We start from the raw sequence: 20,873 nt of genomic DNA, 5'->3' as shown, positions 1-20,873 counted from the left end.
TGTGGTTTCCTGAAAAATTGCATTAGCACCTACAAGGAACTACAAGAAATGCACCCTGCAGGAACAATCCCTCCCAGTGGTCTGATACATTCACAACCCCTAGACCCCTTTCGTACAGCAATGCACGAAGAGAGGTTGTGGAGACTACAGTATGTGTAAAGAGATGTCTGAATGTCCGCACATCCTCAGACACCACACTGTCAGGTCTTGAACTTTATGTGCTCCTGTTCCTTGTCCTAGTCTACTACGTTGCTTTATGCACCTGCAGAAACAGAAGTGACTTTTTAGAGAAAGAAACCAAGAAGTTCCCTCTCTGCCCTGCATACCTACCTCAGCCGAGGCTATCCTTGCCTTTTACACCAACACACAGCACCGAGTCTATTGTGTTGTACCTGTCTGTCTGCTTGTCTTTCCTAGAGCACTGGACTCAGCTCCTCAAGGGTAGAGATAATATCTTACTCATCTTTGTTGTCCCAACACCTGGTAAGACTTTAGCAATGGAATAGAAAAGGTCAATAAATTTGATTGTGGAAATAAATGAATGATGATGAATCAAGATATCTGCTGTCAACTATGATGGTCCTTATAGTGGTTTATTGACCACCTTCTCAGCAGGGAATACTAAGCATCATAATTACAAACTCATCTTGACCTACTTAGACTTCCCAGTGACACTGAAGTATTATTATCCTCCAGTCATTCTATTTTGCTTTTTGTATGCAAAGAAAACTTTATTCAAAAATATTTCAATAGGAGTCATGGCTATCACAGTACGGAGGAAAGACTGAACTCAACTCCACTGATTAAAAGGCAAGAGAGTTTTTAAGCACAGGAGTGAGCTAGTGGAAAACTTCTGGAGGGTGAGAGCAGGAGGTGGGTCAATGCAGTTATACCATCTGTGTTTGCTAATGGGAGCTTGTCTGTGTTAGATTCCTGCCCTCCCACAGAGACTGGTGCACATGGTCACAACTTTTCTTTCTTTCACTACTTTTGAATTTTAAATTAATTTTTAGTTTAACTTTTAACCTAATAAATAAAAATTGTCCATATTTACAGAGTTTCATGTGATGTTTCAATGCATGCATACATTACATGTTACAAATCATGGTAAACATTTATTTGCTCATATTTTCATGTTGTGTTGAACACATTCAAAATCTATTCTAATGTTCTGAAATATACAGCGTATTATTATTATTAACTGTCACTGCATTGTGCAGGAGCACAGTAGAACTTATTCTTCTTGTCCTTTTTTAATGTAGTCCCCACTGATTGAGTTTTCCTTATCCTTCCCTCCTCTTTACTCAGCCCAGCCTCTGGTAACCACCATTCTACTTTCAAGTCCTGAGATAAAAATTTTTAGCTTCTGCTAAAGAGTAACAGAGACCGTGCAGTCTTCTGTGAGATTATGCACATGTATTTCTGTGTCCGGCACATTTTACTTCACATAAGGACCTCTACTTCCACCCATGTTATTTCAAATGACAGGATTTGACTCTTGCTGTGGCCAAGTAGTGTTTCATTATCTGTGCATACCACATTTTCTTCGTCTACTCATCCCTTGATGAGAGTGAGGTTGCTTCCTTTTCTTGCTGGCTGTGGACAGTGGTACAATAAACATGGCAATGTGGATGCCTCAGACACATTGACTTTATTTCCTTGGATGCACACTCAGCAGAGGGACTGATGATCATACAGAAGTTCTATGTGTAGTCTGCTAAGGAAACCTCATGCTGTTTTCCATAGTGGTTGCACCAGTTTACATCCCCACCAATAGTGTGCAAGAATTCTTTTCTCCATGTTTTTGCTAAAACCTTTTATTTTCTATCTTTTTTATAATAGCCATTCTTATTGGAATGAAGTGATAACTCATTCGAGCAAGAGTTGAATCCTATTTTTGATTTGCATTTCCCTAATGATTAGTGAGTTGAGAATTTTTCACACACTTGTTGGTCACATTTACATCTTTTTTTGAGGAATGTCTATTTAAGTTTATTGTTCATTTAAGTAGAGTTGTTTATTATTGAGGATTTTTAATTTTTTATATATTCTAGATATTAAACTCTTGATAGATACATAGTTTACACATAGTTTATAGTTTTTGGCTTTCCTTACACCCTATTGATTGTTTACTAAGCATGTACTTTAAATTTGATATAATTCAATTTGCCTATTTTTGGTTTTGTATCCATTGTTTTGGGGACCTTGTGCTATTGTCTTCTGTTCACAAAGGAGAATAAAAAGATTTACTAGACAAATTACCAGAAGCCATAGGACAAGTGAGTGACAAAGATCAGGGGTTGAAGTCAAATATCTATATGGCCTGCTCTCACCACTGTCTTGTATTACTGTAGGTACTAGAAACAACAGATACTAGTCTAGCTAAAAAATCATTCTCCTGGTGACCTAGGACTATTCACTTTTCTCTGGGTCTCAATTATGCTATTTGCTAAGTGATTTTGTCTCATGATTTTAATCTGTGGTTCCAAATTCCCAGAAGCTGTATCTGAAATTAGCAAGCTCATCTGTATGTCTGTGAACTTGGGCCCACCTGAAGAAATGTTATTAAACATATACAGAGAGAGACAGTGTTACAACCCATTCACTTCTCGGCAAATGCTTACCCAGTACCTACTTTAAACTGGATCTTTCTATTAAATGCTTAATGCACAGTGGGAGAAATTTTGTCACTGTTTTTTTGTTTGTTTGTTTTGTTTTTGCTTTTATTTTTTAAAGATTTACCATGAGCAAAAGATAAACATGAACACAGGTAAATGTTGACATAAAACTTGCCAAAAATGCAATGAACAGAGTGATTCCTTTACAAAACACACTAGGTGTGGGGAATTAGATTGGTAGTCAGGGCATGTTTCTTTGGGGTAGGGATGACTGAGCCTTGAAAGACGATCAAGGGCCAGCATCTTCATAGGAGAAATGTTCCCATCGTAAAAATAGTTTTAAAATACCCTGAAGCTACTGAATCTAAATAAGGTTATTCCTAAATAGCATTAAAAATAAAATCGCTACTATTTGAGAGTCGAGGATAATTTTGTAGATTAAAAGGAGACTATACATAAATTTTTCAGGGTATTGCCAGTCCCTATAATAAACAAGCCCCAAGTTAAGTTTAGTAGCTAAACATGAAATTTATTTCCTGCCTCTGTTGGAGTCCAGTGTGTGTGGATAGTGAGCCTCTGTGAACCAAGGCTCTCTCCAGCATGCAGCTTCGTGGTACCGCAAGACTCACCCATTCTTAGCGACCTCAGCCTGGAAGTAATAAACATTTACCCTGCTCACATCAGTTAGCAAGAAATAGCCACTCTGCCTTACTAATGGCAAAGACCCACTATTATAAATATCTAATTCAAATATTATGGAGCACAAGTATCCTGTGCTTCCATGTGGGACCTGGCCAATGACAAAGAAAATACAAATGCTCAACAAGTATAAGAGAAATATTCAGTAGCAACAACAAAAAAGAAATCAGTGAAATGTGTATTATAAAAATTACATAAGTTTTGGCATTTATTAAACTGGATTTTTTTCAGTTTGGGTTAGTATACATTTGCAGGACATAATGATTGCATTCCTCATGAGGACTGGTCCATGTACATAACATATTTTAATTATTTTATCATTCATTCCTTCCCTGTTCCATCTCTTGATTCCTTTGCCATCTGAGAAAGATCTCTCTACTTCCTATTTATCTTTTAGATCTTTAGAGTTGTGTGTCTGATTTACTTTAATTAACATTATGGTCTCAAAGTGCATCCATTTTTCTACAAATGACTTTATGGCAGAGTGGTAGTCTATTGCATATAAATACCTCGGTTTCTTAATCCTTTTGTCTGTTGATGGATGTAAACACTGCTTCCAAAATTTAGCTATTATAAGTTTTGCTGCTGTATCTGTGCATGTATCACTACAATATGATGTCTTCTTTACATTCTAGAGAAGATACCCAGAAAAGGAAAAGCTGGGTCAAATGGAACTTCTAGTTTTAGTTCTTTGAGGAGTCACCATATTGATTTCCATAATGGTTGTACCAGTTTACACTCCCAACAACAATGAAGAAGCATTTCTGCTCCCCACTCCCACAGCCTCTCCAGCATTCTTAAATGTTAGGAATAGTGAATATATAGTAGTTAAAGTTCCTTAATAAAAAGCAGTTTAAAAAATTGCACCACAACCATTTTAAAGTGATAGGTAACTGTTAAAAGAATCACCCATTATGTAGAAAAGTTTCAGATATGTTGTCATGTTAAAAGGTGTATAAATATGATCTGATTCCATATTTATAGTCAACTATAGGTAAAGTAGATGCATGAGTGTGTTGTGGAAGAATAATCACTAACTTTTAATGAAGTATTCTCCTCTTAGAGAAACTGGTTAAAAGATCAAGGGAAGAGATTCAGAGAAAGAATTTGTCCTTCAGTTTTCTATAATTCTTTTATTATTGGTGTACTTTGCTTTAAATGAGCATGTATCAATTTTGGAATTAAAGGAAAAGAAGAAAGGGAAGGAAGGAGGAAAAAGAAAGAAAGAAGGAATGAAGGAATAAAGAAAAAAGAAAGGAAGGAAGAGAGAAAGAGAGAGAGAGATTCAGAATTTCAGAATTGAGAACAATGTAGGAAAAATGTGATTATCATGTTCCAGTGTAGAAATACACAAATTGGCACAACCATTCAGAGCGAAATTTGGAAATACATATATTAAAAGCATGGATCCCACCTCTAGGATTTTAATCTGAGGGAATATTATATATCCATATTCCTGAAGAATAAGCAGTGGTTTTTTAAAAGTATGGTGCATCTACATTGTATTATAACATACAACTATCTAAAAGAATCATCTGTATTTATTGTCATGAGAGATGCTTGAAATGTATTGTTAGAGGCCAAGAAAATCCAATAATAAAGAAAACTGTTTGTAACGATTAGGACTAATTGCAAAACCAACCAGAACCTATCAATGGGATCAAATATTTTCTAGTATTTAAAGTAATGTTATAAAATTTCTAACATCATATAATTTCTATTAATTTTATGTTTTAAATTAATTTTCATTTGAATTGGGCTGTACAAAACATATAAGATATTTAATTACCTAATGGAATATACTATCTGCAGAGTTATGACTTTCTATAAAATTTTAAAAATGAAAGTTTTAAATAATACAAAGAAAATCTCATGATCATTAAATATAGGCAAGTCTGGACAATAAGATCCATTCCAACTATGACACCCTTTGACAGATCAACAGACAAGCTCTATTTGTTGAGGTTGTGTATTCATGCTTAAGGTCAATGTAATCTGTGCATGTCCTCATTGCCCAGACCCTCACAATGTACACCACAAATGTGGTAAATTCCTTGCTCCACAGCAATGTAAGTCCTGGCTTGGTGGCCAGCCCTGGGGAGTGCTAACTCTGCAGAGAATCCATTTGGTTGACAGCATGCTGACTTGTACAGCTTCTACTAGGAATCTGGGAGTCATTATACACCCTTCATTAGCATTGAGAAACCATCTGTTGGTCATTAGAAGGCAAACATTACATATAATACATTAGGCCCTAAAAGCAATTTAATTAACATCAAGGTCTAGTCAAAATCCTTAGAAAAAGTGGGGATTCCCAGATACAGGAGAGCTTTGCTTTTCCCTTTACCCATAGCAAATGAGAAATTATGTCAAGCTGTGGTCTTGCCAGCTCCGGGCAATACCCCATGAAGATTCTGACCCTGATCAGAGGTCACTGGCCAAATGATCATTTCTTTTAGGATTCCGTGAAGTTGAATTTCTTTAAACTTTTGATAGTTCTGTTTGTAAAGAGATATGGTTATTTCCCAGATACCTTGAAAAATGCTATTGTAGGGACCCGACTATAGGTTTCCCCTGGCTGGTGCATGTAGCTTTTCATTCAGGAGTTGGTGTGCTACAGTTGAAAGAGCTGTAAATCAGGAATAAGGAAGCTGTATTCCGCTCTGTGCAGCTTACTCTACATGATCTTGACCAAGTTCCTCAAGTTCTCAGAACCTTCCTCATCCTCTGTTGAGTAGAGGGTCTTCCTGGGAGCTATGACTGATGCAAATTATCAAGTCAGTTTTGGATTTATCAGTGGGCTGCTTTGAAATGGCAGAGGCAAAATAGCCCAGACCCCAGTCAGCTACTCCAGTTAGCTTCCATGAAGCAGCATTTCAGAGTGTGAGGGCTGGACCTGTGGAGTCAGCTCACAGGCCAATACTTTAGAACACAATCCAGGGGCCACTCCCAGCTAGCATTGTTCCAGGGATTCTAATACATTTAAGTTTGTGCTTGTGTTCTCTCCATTCTCTGCACTGGTCAGACTTGTCAATGATCTCTTTCATGGTAAATTTGCATATGAGGACACAGGGTTAACAAAAGACTAGACCCTCCACCAAGCCAACTGCTGGGTTCCTTGCTGACCCCACAAAAAGCCATTAGTCTACTGAATTCATAGGTATTCTGGCTGGTCCCCAAAGAAAAACCCAGGCCTTGTTTAAGGAATTTTATTCATTTCTGTACTCATGAAAAGGAAATCATTCTCAGCACCTACTCTGTGCCAGGCACCCCGTTAATATCAGGAATTCAGAGACTTCCTTGCCTGTGCAAAAGAAATACATAAATCCTTTCCCTGCGGACTGCATAGTTTTATGGAGCAAACCAACAAAAGAAGCAAATTACAATCCAGGGCAATGACTTTGGAGAAGGGAAAAACAAAGTGTGCATCCATCCTCGCCATTCAAGTGTGGTCCTAACACCACAGGATTGCCTGGGAGCTTCTTAAAAAATGCAAACTCTTGAGGACCCAGCTGCCCTGGTGATCAGAGCCTACATTGTCATGTGGGCTGACTCTTGTCCACTTTCAAATTTAAGGGGCATTGCCACATGAGGCCAAACAGGGTAACCAACTCCTAGTTTGTGTGACAGTGGGAGGTTTCAGGGAACATACGACTTGGGATGCTAGAACTGGGCTAGCCTCAGGCAATCCAGAGGAGTTCTGCAGGCCACACAAAGGGTTCACTTAGTCATACCTGGGGGATAAGGGACAGCCTTCAGGAGCACAAATCCTGCAATGATTTCAGGGTAGTTTGGCAGATGGGAAAGTCTGATGAGACAGAGTAGTCAGTCCAAAGGCACAAATGTGCCTGGTGGAGCCTCACAGCCTGGTTCCCAGAGGCTTAGCTTAATATGACAATGCTTCAGTGGATGTCAAGGGGCAGGCAGTGGGACCAAAAGATGTGACTCAGAACTTCCTCCCACCCATAGTTCACTGAGAAGACTGTACTGTTCTGGTCATCAACTTGTATGTTTGTATACATGTCACAAAGTGATTTGCTGCTATAAAGAAAAAATGGTTTGAAAAGCTCTGTGGCAGGGAAAAGCTAGTCTTGATAAAGAAGAAAGCCTAGTTTTAAATCTCAGCTCTAGGTGTGTAACCATGAGCAAGCCACATAAATCTTTTGAGCTCCAGTTCTTTATCTGTAAAGTTAGGGTCATACCCAAAGTCCCCAAGATAAACTCCAAATTTGATGATTTACTGGAAAGATTTGTAGAAATCAGAAAAGAGATTATGGCTGTGGCATTAGTTTGAGATAGTGAAAGGTCACAGATTAAAGTCACAAAACAGAAAGGTGCTCAGGGGTGCCCTTCCCTCCAGAGAGACAAGCGCAGGATTCCCATAGCCCCTTCCAGGTGAGACCAAACAAATAGCACTCATTTCTCTCGGAAAAGAGGTGTGACATCACCCACAAAGCATTGCTAACCAGTGCAGCTCACTCAAGCCTTGATGCCCAGGGTTTTTATTGGCGATCACCACCTCATGGACTGGCCTTAATTACTCCATCTTCAGCACCCCCAGAGGTCCAACTGATAACCAGCAGGGCCTCAGAAGAACAAAACCCACCACCCACCTTAAGTCACATTGTTGGCATAAGCTACCTAATATGAGCCAAAGCTTCAGGTCTACAAAGACATTGTTAACAGGCAGGGTAGTTTAACACTTCACAGGTTACTACTCGGGAAATAGTCAAGGTCCAGTTCTTCCTTAGAAATATGTACAAAGCTTTGACCACCCTGATCTGCTGAATTAACCCCTTGCTCCATGCAGGACAATACCCTTAATGTCAAAAGAAGCAGACACTTGTATTCTGTGCCTTATGGATGGTAGATATAAGGAAGCTTTTGTTATTCTTTGAATGAGAAATAGCTTTCCCCAGGCCTTTCCTATACATTTCTACAACATTTTCCTTCTCTCAGGCCCATGTAGCATTTGGTAACTGCTCTGCCTAAGTTTTTTCATACAAGAATTTCCCCTGATACTAACCCCACACTAATACCTTTTCTCACTCATTCTGGGAGCCATTCACAAGCATTCTCCTGTGCCTACTGTTTTGAAAAATAAAATGATGTTATTTTTGTAAAAACAATATACCCCTATTGTGAACTCAAGCAATGTAGAAAAACAAACACACATACACAGACCAAAAAAAAGCCTATAGACATAAAAACATTGCTTCAAATTATGCTGCCTCAAACTAAATATCAATATTTTAGAGGATTATTGTTCCACTTACTTTTGTATACATAAACATAGGTAAATAATAGACTGGTAGATATTTTTTTAAAAATAAAATCATGCTATAAATACTGCTTTTCATTTAAAATGTTTAATTTTATTTAAATTTACTCAAAGAATTTAAAATGAAATGGAAGGAATTATTAACCTTGAAATACTTCTTTACCATGTAGATATTTTAAAATCCTCCTGATGTTAGGAAACCAGTAATGAAGTTCATCATTAGAGACATTAGATGATTTTAAACTGCATGTTTCAGTTTTACCCAGTATTCATGGACTCCCTTGAACAAGAAAGCCATGAATACTCTCATACTTCCTTCCATCAACCCTCCCACCGCCTCTTTATTTTTGTTAGATCATTGGTGCATTTTGTAAAAATAATTTGTAAGGATAATTCTCACAAGTACTTAATATTACATCCATATTTAAATGAATTCAGTGTTCACTGCACCACATCCTTCATCCCTAAGTTCTGTGCTTCAATATGTCTCTTGAGTGACCTGATTCTATTTTCAAGTCATTTTTCCCAGCAAGCAGTGCAATATTTCCTGAGCCACACAAGTTTTGTAAGCATATCTATCAGTTGCCCTGTTCTTGAACAATATCTTGGTTATAGCTGTGAATCATACTTCCTCAAGAAAATAGAGACATTAGTCTTTTACCCTCACCTGCTGAAGAACTCTGTGGTCAGACTTCCTGCCTCCTGCCTCTGTGACATATGCCACCTGGATGCCTGGCAAGCTCGTTCTCTTTCCTGGAAGCCCAACAACCAAAGAAGAGCATCTCTCCGCATTGCATTCTCTCTCTGCTTACATGCTCTTTTTCAATTTTTTTTGAAGTAGGACATAGACTCTTAATCTGAAGACCTATGAATTGCTTATCACTTTACATCTTTGAAGGATTTTCTGTTCTATTTGTTGTTTCCTCTACTTCAAGAACTTTGATGTACATTTGATAGCTCACAAATGCATACCTTACCTGTAATGCACCTTTTCTGTAATTTCAGAACTGTGCATCCAGCCACCTTGTAGCTCCATCTAAAAGTAAAAGTGAAACTTGTGTCCAAAGTCAGATTCTAGTTTCTGTCACAAATGTGTTCCTACCACAATCTTCTCTATCTCATAAAGGAAACAATCCTTCTCAGTGTTCAGACCCAAAGCCTGGAGTTACTCTTGGCTTCTCTTTTGCTTCCATGCCCCCTAATGTTTCTTCCACAAACTTTTTTTATCTCTTATTTCAAAATATCTCAAATACAACCGCTTGTTACTAATCTTCCTATTTTCATTCATTTTCTGAAGCAGAATAGAAATACTGCAAACTGGGTAATTTACAAACACTAGCGGTTTATTCAGCTCACGGTTCCGATGGCTGGGAAATCAAAGAGCAAGGTGTGTCACCTGAGGAACTTCATACTTCCTCATACCATGGCAGAGAGCATGCCCTCTCTCTGGGGGCATCTGACAGAGTAGAGCTCAGAGCAAGACGGTATGCAACTGATAGAAACAGGCTTCCTAACAGCCCACTCTCATGGTAACTAATAGACGAGCACAACAATGGCATAATCCACTCAACTCTGGAGCCCTCATAACCTAGTCACTCATAAAGGACCAACCTGTCCCTATCACAATGGCGTTTAAAATTCAATATGGACTTTGGAGGAGAAGTCAAAGCATAGCACTCCCTGCTGCAGCCCCCCATCACCTCTTGTTTTATTTCCTGCAGGAACCTCTAAATTGGCCTCCCTGCTTCTACCTTCATTCCTTCCACATTGTCTAATTTCAACAAATGAGTCAGGGTAGCCCCAAGAACCCTGTCTCTTGTTTGCTCAAAGCCTTCTTGGAATCCCCACTGTGGCCCATGAGGAGCTCCAAATATGACCACTTGCATGTCTCTGCCCTTGTTTAGCAGCCTCCCTGTGACTAACTATGTTCCAGCCACACAAGTCCTCTAAAGCTCCAAGCACATCAGGTATGCTGTTAATCCAGGACCTTCTGCCACGTGTTCTCTTTTCCTGAAACTTCCTTTCCCTAAATATCTTCAGGGTTGGCTCCTTGCTTCCTCTGTTCTCCCTTTCTGGGTCTCCTGCGAGGTCCTCTCTGACTGTGCAGGATAAAATAGTAGGGCCTCCCTCAAGGAATCGTCACCCCTCTGCTTTGCTGTGGTTTTTCCTTAATCTTTATCACCATCTGCCCTACTAGCCTGTGTATTTGTTCATCCGTGAACCCACTGAACACTTTGTTTTATATATGTGCTCCATAGTATTTATTAAATGAATTGAATGATTATTAGATCCACATTTCATTGTCCTTCTTCTCTGTTAGTGTACGTCTGCTTACTTTCCTGGCCCCTTTTCGTGCCTTCATTGTGCAGCTTGCCAGCCTTTTCACATTTCCAGTAATCGAATTTTCAGCAACGCCTATTCCCTCCTTCACTTACTTTTTGTAAAATTCTACAATGAAAATATTTTATCCTACCATTTTTTCTCCCCTAGAGCTGCAATGTCCCTTTGTATCATGTGGCTTTATTCTCTCATCTTTGAGCACTTGTTTTTATTGAATTCACACTGCTACCAGGTCATGCAGCAATGGTAAACACACGTGGGGAATCACCTATTGTTCCTTGGATTATGTTTTCTTCTAGATCTTCTGTACATTTTGGATTTTTTTTTAATTTTTACCACTGTTTCCTTGTGCAATTATTTCCTCTTTCTTCCTCAGCTTGATTTACTGACTAGGTCTGCATAGAACTTTTCTTTATGTGAATGGTTTTGTTATTGATTCTTAGGGCATGTTCACTTTTTTCCTCAAAGGCACCCAGTAAGGATGGCTGTGGCTTTTTTTTTTTTTTTTTTTTTTTTTTTTTTTTTTGTGCATCTTTTCAGGAATCTGCATCTCGAAAGGGAATGTGCAGGGAAAAGAAATGACTAACATGCAAACTTGGGTGCAAGAATATTCAGAGGGCAGGAAAGTTCACTCCAGGGGGAAGGAGATTTGCCAGGCTTCATTTTTCCAATGTAGCCCAGAGCCATGGAGTTCACACCTTATCAAAGCACACCCTTCTTTCAGACTTCATTTTGCAGGTATTACTAGCTTCACTCTAGTTATTTTCTCCACTAATTTTCAATTAAAGGAAAAAATGAATAAGATTAAGTTTGTTTCTCTGCAGATTTAGGTGGCTTACATGAAAGTTATATCAATTGCTAAGGTTCCCAAACAAAATACCATACACTAGGTAGACTGAACAATAGCAATGCGTTTGTTAACATTTCCAAGGCTGAAGTCCAAGACAAAAATGGCAGCAGCTGGCTTCTCTGAGACCTCGACCACGGCTTGCAGATGACCACCTTCTCACTGCATCTCCACATGGTCTTTCTCCTGTGCACACACCCTCAGTATTTCTTCTTCCTTATTAAGAACTCCGGTCCTATTGGATGAGGATTGCACCCTAAGAACCACACTTTAACCTAGTCATCTTTTTAAAAACCTTAAGTCCAAGGTCTCATTCTGACCTATCAGAAATCAAGGTTTCATATATAAATATAATTATAAAGGGCTTAGGATACAGTCTATGACAGGTTTCAAATTGGAGTGGACTTCTTGGTTGTAATTATAGGCGTGCGTCCATCTAGGAGTCTCCTTATGGTGCTTTCTCCACTTGGCTGCCCCTCTGAGAAGATTCTTTCTTTCTTCTGGACTCCTGTCACTGGCTGTGGTTGATTTGCTTCCACTATTTATTTGTTTTGTGAGGAACTCATGATGGATGCAAAAGGAGGTTTGGCATCATGAGACCTAATTCAGCAGAGAAGTGTTTTCTACAAATCTGTCTTGCACATGCCCTGAGGACCAGGCATTGTGCTGTCGGGACAGGTGCCTGGCCACAGCATGAAACACACTCTCACCCTTGTCTCTCACATTTCCCGCTTGTCATCCTCCCTCTCCGACCTTATCATGACCGGTTAGGAAGAATTGTTTTCATTTTTTCTTCTTATCTGCCTCAGTACTTCACCCATTTCTTTGGCTGGTTATGGGATTCCAAACAAGTCATTTATAAAAAGAAATATATGTGAGAACTCTAAAAGATTCTATATTAATGTTATTCATCTTAGCCCCAAAGAAAGAAACCTGCCTGATTTTCCTCTGATTTTGAAGGAGTGGGGGAAAAGGCTCACATCTGGCCAAGTTTTAGCTCTGAACATTTTGCATAATCAGTTAGAAACCCTTTGTTAGCAGGCCAGATGGCTGCAGTACCCCAAAAGGAAATTAAATATGTAGGCAGTGGCAGTTCAAGGGAGGAATTAGAAATTCCTTTCTGAAGAAAAAGGACTTCATCTGGAGCTGCCCTGTAGGTGTGGTTAATAGTGGCCATTGGTTTCCTAGCAACCAAGCCCTTTTCCCTTTCAGAAGTTATTTTGGTACCCGATGTTTAAATGATCTCTACAGACACTGGAGGACACATCAAGCACCCACAATGCCTTTCAGAAGAACAATGAAAGCCATAGCCAATAACTATAAGAGCAGTGATAGCGTTTGCCATTTCGGCACAGTTAACCTGATGGCACACTGATGTATCCACCTACAAAACCAACCCATACTCAGTTGTCATGGAGTCCTGGCCTAGAGCAACCACAGAGTCCAAGACTCAGGATTCTGAAATCACTTTTGACCCATAAAATTTTTCTAAGACAAATCTTGGATATGTCAATCATAATTCAGAGTATTCACTAATCGCACTGTACAACCATTAATACTTCTTCTGGATTAGTGCAGGCAACACCTAATTGATCTCCTGCCTCCAGCGCTCTCCTCTATAGGTCAGCCTTAAACACGCAGGTGGAATCATCTTTGCAAAGAGGAGTTACCATATCTGCTCCATGAGACGTTTTTGTAGTCTGTTTCTTGCTTCATTCTACAGCCCTTTGATTTTTCCATCTTTACTATTTTTCACCCAGATCATGCTCTTTGTGTTACCTTGAACATACCACACTGTTACATCTATTAAGGTGTGGATGTAGTTTGCACCCAAGGGTTCATTGTTCAAGTCTTGATCCCCTATATAGTAATATGAGAGTTGATGGAATCTTTAAGATGCCGACTTAATAAAAGATAATTAAGACACTCGTGGTTCTGCCTTTTGAAGTGTTTAAGTAGTTTCATAGCATTCTCATTAGGTCTTATGAAAGAGTGGTTATAAAAGAGCAAGACTGGCTGCTCCCCAATCTATGACTTCCTGTCTACCTCTTAATCCCTCTTACCTCATACTATCATTAGGATGCCATCCACCATGATGTAATACAGCCAGAGAGGCCACAAACCTTCTGCCTCAAAAACTAAGAGTGAAATAATCTGTTACAGCAATGTAAACAGACTACAACTCAGTGTCATAGGATGCGCTTTTGCTTCTGTAGTTTATATCCCAATTTTATTTCTAAATTGCTCAATTCCTTTTGGAAGTCTTCCCTCACCTTTTTCTATGCCTAGATCTGCTTCATGTGCTCCCTTCTCTAATACCACAGGACTTTGAGTTTATATGTCTAAGAAAAATACACTCTAATGATTTACTTACTTAGCTGTGTCCCCTTATATGCACAGATATTATAATGGCAAGGAAGTGTGTCCCTTTTTTCCATAGTCTTTGGGTCCAGAACAGAGTCAAATACAGAAGAATAGATGCTAAGTGACTGCACACTGAATGAGTGAATAGACAGCAAAGTAATCAGTACAATTTGGCTCCTGTCTAAGGTTTCCTATGTAGTTTTTCCAGTTTTGCTCTAGATTGAAGCTCTTCATTTACAAGATGTTAATGGTACAGTATGGAAAGAAATATATTGGTTAAAAGTCCAACTAAAAATCTGCATCCTAACCTCCATGAATACAGGCTTTAAAGGTGGTACAGTCACAGAATGATAATAAAAAATGTCTAGAATCTGACACTGTTCAAGAAACATCAGATCTAGTGAGAGCCTGGTTTCATTCAAAGTGATTCCAGTGATGTGTTTAAACGCCCTCTGTATCCACAAACACAGAAGCCACTTCATGATTGAGTATGCCTAATTAAAGGCTGAGCCAAACAATTTCTATCTTAACTGTTAAGACCCAGTCTGTTCATGTGCAAGAGTTGCAGACTTGTGTAGGTAAAGGGGCATCTCTCCTCACCAACTGGCTAAAATCTGTTTCAATGACTCTTTCACATATTTGTCTGAACTTTGCCCTTTATAGCAGCCCAAGAAAAAATATTTGCCCCTCAACATTACTCCTTAATGATTAGGAGACAATTTTCATGCTCTCCCATGGCCTTTTCTTCTCTAGACTGAATTTGGGTTCCTTCAACTACTATTCATGAGAGCTGCTTTTCAGAGACTGCTTCAAACCCTAGTCACCAACCATTATATTTTTTATCACACAGATCCACCCTAATTGACCAAAAATTGTTAAATTCTAACTGTCAAGACTGCAAGGGCTGAGATTGTTCAACTCTTTACAAGTTAAAAAGTCACACTTTTAAAGTTTCACAGATTCTGATAAAAATGTTAAGACTCTAGAAACATGAACAATGGGCTGGGGACATGGCACAGTGGCACAGTGCCTACCTGGTAAATGTGAGGTCCTAAATTCAATTCCCAGTACCAAAAAATAAATAAATGAAAAGAAAGATGGACAACATAGCAAAAGCAAAGGCTGAAGCATCATTGTTCTTTTTTCCAGTTCCCCAACCCCCAATTACCACAAAGAGATAAGACAAGGACCCCCTAAAACACCTGCACACACAGTAAGTTGCATTTTTAAAAAAGATCCACATGCTTAAGAATATCATCTTTTAATATTGTCTGCAAGTAAACCTGTCCCATCATTGATCTGAAAAAGATGTGATCTTTATCTTCCAAGGCTGTTTGTTACACAAAGTCACTCAAAAATGAAGTTCAGAAAGGTTATCAATGTCCCTGCTTGCAATATGTGCAGAAATGTGAGAACACAATAAGTAAGTAATTGTATTTCAAAGGCCACCTCCCATCACCTGAGGAAAAGGAGAGAGGTAGAGAACTAGAACCTGGTCAAGGATCTACACTTTGGTAAACGTTATGGTCACTACCTGTCTAGAAGTGAACAAAGAATGTAGTCCCTGATAATAAACAAATTTCAGAAAAAATGCTGATAGCAGACATGAAGATGAATGATATGTCCTTGCTCCACAGGGGCTGGGCTGCAGGCCAACCCTGCAAGAAAGGAGTGGATCTAGGACACCCTCACCTCCATTGCATCTACATCCTCAGCCCCTGGTTTCAAACTCTTTCAATGTACACATCTACAAGTGGCAGTTTTTGCGTTAGTGTCTTGGAGATCTTGATGTCAATCTACGAAAATTAAATTCTCATCTGTCTATGATTCATGGACAACTAGCATATATGTTTCCCTCACTTTCCAAGGGATGGAATATTACTAAATTTTCAATAAAATAGGAACTTTTTGGAAAACAGCAGGATGCAGTTATTCAGAAGCTGACTACTGAAGCTGGGGTTTAGAAGTCATTGCAAATTTTCACATACATTATATGACATAGATATAATCACAAAACTCAATAGTGGACAACTGCCCATAATCTGTAAGGAGTTTCAGACTCTCATCAGAAAAATACAGCCACCAGAGATACCAGTGGGTACATTCACTTTATAAATGGTAGAAAAATGCACAACTCCTTTGTCCAGTGTCTATGATGAGAAATAAGGAATTCCTTGCCTGGAAGAGCTAAGTTTTGATATCAATGGCTTATCCTTTGTGATAAACCCAGGAGAAAAAGCTGAAGCATTTAGAAATCTGAAGGAATTTGGAAAGAAAAGTCTCAATGACATATACTTTGAAAGATTTCAAAAGAATGCAAATTATCTGTTTATAAGCCCTACTGAACTCATTTCTCCTCTCTGATTTAGCTGTTATGTCAACTTTTACTTCAAACTAACAGATCTCTACATAAAAGATAAACAACTCCCTCTTTTTTATAGGCACTATTATGGCATGAATTTTTCTATGCAGCAACAAATAATCCATATTTTGATGAAAGCTAAGGAAACCTCATTTGTGTTCAGGTTCCTTGGGATAAGAATCCTAAGGCTTTAGACAAGTGGGCAAAAGGTCAGACAAGATTTCCATAGATTGATGCCATCATGACCCAACTTTGCCAGAAAGGGCAACTCACTACTTAGCCAGACATGTAGTTATGTGATTTCTGACCCAAGATGGAGTGTTTGGGAAGGAGGAATAAAGGCATTTGAAGAATTATTGTTTGATGAAGATTATAGCATTAACTGATATAAATTACATTTATTGTAGTTCCTTTTCTCAGCAGCTTTATCGCTGTTATTGTCCTGTAGGTTTAAGTAGGGGAACAGATCCCACTGGAGACTATATCAGATATTATTTGCCTGTCCTAAGTGGCTTCCCTCAAAATACATCTATAATCCCTAGAATAAACCAGAAGGCATCCAAAAACTAGGAGTTAATTGTAGGAGTTAATTATACCAAACCAATGGTAAAATATGCTGAGAACAGTAATCTGAACATGGAGAGAATGAAGCAGATTTATCAGCAGTTTTCACCATGTAGAACACCAGGTCTTCTTGCATTAGCACTTTCCAATCCTAATGGGAATGGAGATCTAATTGGGGTACACTCTTGGAGAAAATACCCCAGGTTATCTCAGCAGTGGATGTTGCTCTCAACAGAGTAATATCTTACACTATGCTCATGGACACAGTTTGCAGACTCACCTGTTGAAGCAAGGAAGAAACTTCATGAGTGCTGGTCTCAGGAGTGGAGAAAGCATCTTCATCAGGAAGGACATGCATTGAGTACCAGCACCCAAGTCCAAAGACAGAGCACTAACCAACTGGAAAATACTAAAAGGAAAATGTTACAGCTGCAATTGACAGGACAGTCAATACATTTCAACTAAGTTATTTAAAAATGTTCTTCAATGATGGAAAGCGATTACATTTGAATGTATTATTTCTAATGACATCTCTATAGTTTGCAACTGTTTAATGAATTTCACATAGCACAAGTGATAATTTACACCCAAAGAACTTGGTAAAAAATTTATTTAATGTTAATATAGTCACAATTAGTATGGACCTATCAAAATATTTTGGTAATGTTTTATGTATGGTTTACACGCCAAACTGATGTTCTGATATAAAACTTAAAAGTTTTAGGGCACACTGTGGGAAAATAGGAAGCTTTTATAATTTCTTGAAAGACTTTGTTAAAATTTAGGACAAAGTTTTGACAATATTACCTGACCTAACTTTGTAATAATGTTCCCAATAGTAATGTTTTAGAAAGTATACACAATAAAAATTAGTAACCTCTGTTAACACAGACAATGTGTGTTTTAAAGTTTCATGTATGCCTAAACATGTAGAAGATCATGGGTGAAGCTCTCTTTGTTTTTGCTGATGTGTAGCTAAAGTTACTTCATTATTAAAGAAATGCAAGTAAGGGATGGAATTATATCTCTATACCCATTAGACATGTAAGCATTCAGAAAATGAAACAGTGTTATGGCCATTAGTGCACTATACAAAAGAGAAAAATTGGAAAAAGTTCTGTCTCTGGAAACAACAGTGTGTACATCAACTTCAGGCTCATAGAACCGAAAGAACTCAGCCTCAAAAAATGTGAGGTCTGAATCATGGAGGACAACAACCAGTGGACACACATCTGCTTCCTCATTAATGGGAGCACTTTCCTCCCTCCTCTGAAATGTGTATTAAGTGAAACAAGGGTCAGTACTCATGGAATGCCCGCAAGAGTGAATTCTGGGTCCCATGTGGATAGTGGCACTTTTATTTATTACTTTAATTACGGTTATTGTAGTTAGCCCACAAGATGAAGCAAAGGGCATGTGTTTATGGAAAATGGTATTATTATGGAAATTGCTAGAGACATTTTCTGAATACAACACTATAGAGCCAGCTAAATCCCAGGAAGAACAGTTATGAAATTATAACAGAACTTTTACCAGAATTTTTAGGTCAACTCAGTTATATGCCTCTGGGCTTGAAAGGAAGCTGAGTTTTATTATTTGTTCATTCAACAAGTAGGTATTGAACTATAGCAGACACATAAAAGGTAAAGAAAATAGGGCAATGAACAAAGCCCCTACCTGCCCACATAGAGTTTACATCCTAATGTGGGATACAGAAGTGATATAGGAAAACACCTAGATAGATAATGTCAGGTTGAAGGAGTCTGCAGAATAACACCAGAAAGATGGCAGAATAGGATTTTCCAGCGCACTTCCCATAACAAAAACATCAATTTGAACAACCATTCATGCATGAAAAAGCTAAAGAATTCAAGAGCTGAGAGATTATATCACCTGAGTATAATGCAGAAATGAGCAAAGAAGCATTAAAGAAGGTAAGAAGGAATTTCCACCTCACATTGTCTATTTCATTCTTTCCTTTCCCCACCCACACAGCACAATGCAGAGATCCATATCCTCCATTGTGAGGGAGGCAAGTGAAGTAAGCACTTAACTTCAATGAGGACGCCACCAGCAAGCCTGACCCAATGGTACTCAATATGAGGCTGACCCCTGTGAACTCAGACTCTAGGCTGCTCAGTACCAGGGCAGCCTACATTTCTCCTGACTCCAAGCCAACTCCCTTATATCCAGCCACCAGGCTGGCTCCTTAAAAACTAGGCATTCGTTCCACACTACCAAAGGTTAATACCTGTAGTGCCAAACTTCAGAATCACACCAGAGCTAGTGTCAGCCCTGTAGTCTCAGGATAAGAAAAAAACTCATAGACACAAGCACAGGTTGGTTTTCAAAAGATTCTAGGTTAGCTCCTCTAAATTCTGGATTTAGACTCATTGTAGCAACAGGGAGCACATGTACCTCCAGACACCAACCCTCTACTCCCACAGGTTCACCCCTATAGACCTGGTCTCAAGGCTAAAAACAGTGTGTCCCCAAACTAGTCTGGCTTCTGTGGATTGAAGATCTAGGCCTAGCCTGTAGACCCTGCCACCACATCAGCCCACTTGAAAACTATAACATCAAGCTCCCATGAAAACTCTGCCAGCCAGCCCACCTAGATCCTCTGTATGAGCTGATTGGTGAAGAAATTTCAGTAAATGCAGGTTGTAAAGACTGGAAGTGTCTATTTCTCTAAATGTGCATGCATCTAGAGAAATAACACAATCTGGTCCTGCCCTTGACACAAGTGTCAAGAATAGTAAGGGAAACATGATGCCACCAAAGGAACAAAATAAAACACCAGGAACTAACCATATCATAATGGAGAGCTATAATAGCCTTTTTAAAGCTCAATCATCTTTAGACAAAAGAAATATACAACAAAATGAAAACAGGAAAATGATATTATTTGCAAACAATCAAAATTCAGCAAAGAGAAACTATTCAAAAAAACGAAATAGACATTCTCGAGTTGAAGAGCACAATGACTGAATTGAAAATAGCATCAAAAGTTTCAACTGTAGACTCAGTGATGTAAAGGAAAGAATTAGCAAACTCAAAGGCAGCTAATTTGGGATTACCCAGTCAGGCAAATAAAAAGAAAAGAAATGAAAGTGAACATAGCTTATGACAACTATAGAATAACATAATCTGGTCCTTATAATAAGTGAACTGTGCCAGACACAGAAATACAAATACCGCATGATCCTGTTTATCTGTAGAATCTAAAAAATATCTATCTTGTAGATGTAGATTGTGGGATTATGGGTGTCAGGGCTGAAAATGGAAAAAGTAGAGAGGCAGTGGTCAAAAAAACGAACAAATTTTCAACTATATGGGATGAATAAACTCGGAAGCTCTGTTGCATAGCACGACAACTATAGCTAATGATACTGAATTGTGTACTTGAAATTTGCAAACAGAATAGATCTTAAATGAATAGTTCTTAAATGTTTTCACCACCTAAAAAAGAATGCTTGCTATGTGAGGAAATTGATATGCTGACAAGCTTAATTATGATAATTGCTTCACAATGTATATGAGTACCAAACCTCATGTTGTATTTTCTTAGGATATACAATATGTCAGTTAAGCTGGAAGTGTAATTCAAAGTAATGATACTTGCAACACAGACTATTAAGCAGGACAAGGTGTTAGAGAATGAGAAAGAAGGGCTCATTGGTTAAGTCTGAGTGGTCATGATACACAATTCTGAGGTGATGTGAATGAATTAAAAGTAATGATCCTGTCTTCAAGAAGGAAGAGCAAGAGCAGAGAACTGAGCAGGTTTGGGGAAAG

General features: G+C 38.6%; 1 pseudogene; it reads left to right on the top strand.

Annotated features, from left to right (window-relative positions):
- LOC100727370 (cryptochrome-1-like) overlaps positions 1 to 20,873 on the top strand; it is a 46,367-nt pseudogene that overhangs the window by 8,673 nt on the left and 16,821 nt on the right.

This window comes from Cavia porcellus, unplaced genomic scaffold (genome assembly GCF_034190915.1).
Source record: "Cavia porcellus strain 051 isolate PalLab524CR breed Dunkin Hartley unplaced genomic scaffold, mCavPor4.1 scaffold_18, whole genome shotgun sequence".
Lineage (NCBI taxonomy): Eukaryota > Metazoa > Chordata > Mammalia > Rodentia > Caviidae > Cavia > Cavia porcellus.
Note: the sequence above shows the minus strand (reverse complement) of the source record. Positions and strands in the feature narration are given on the sequence as shown.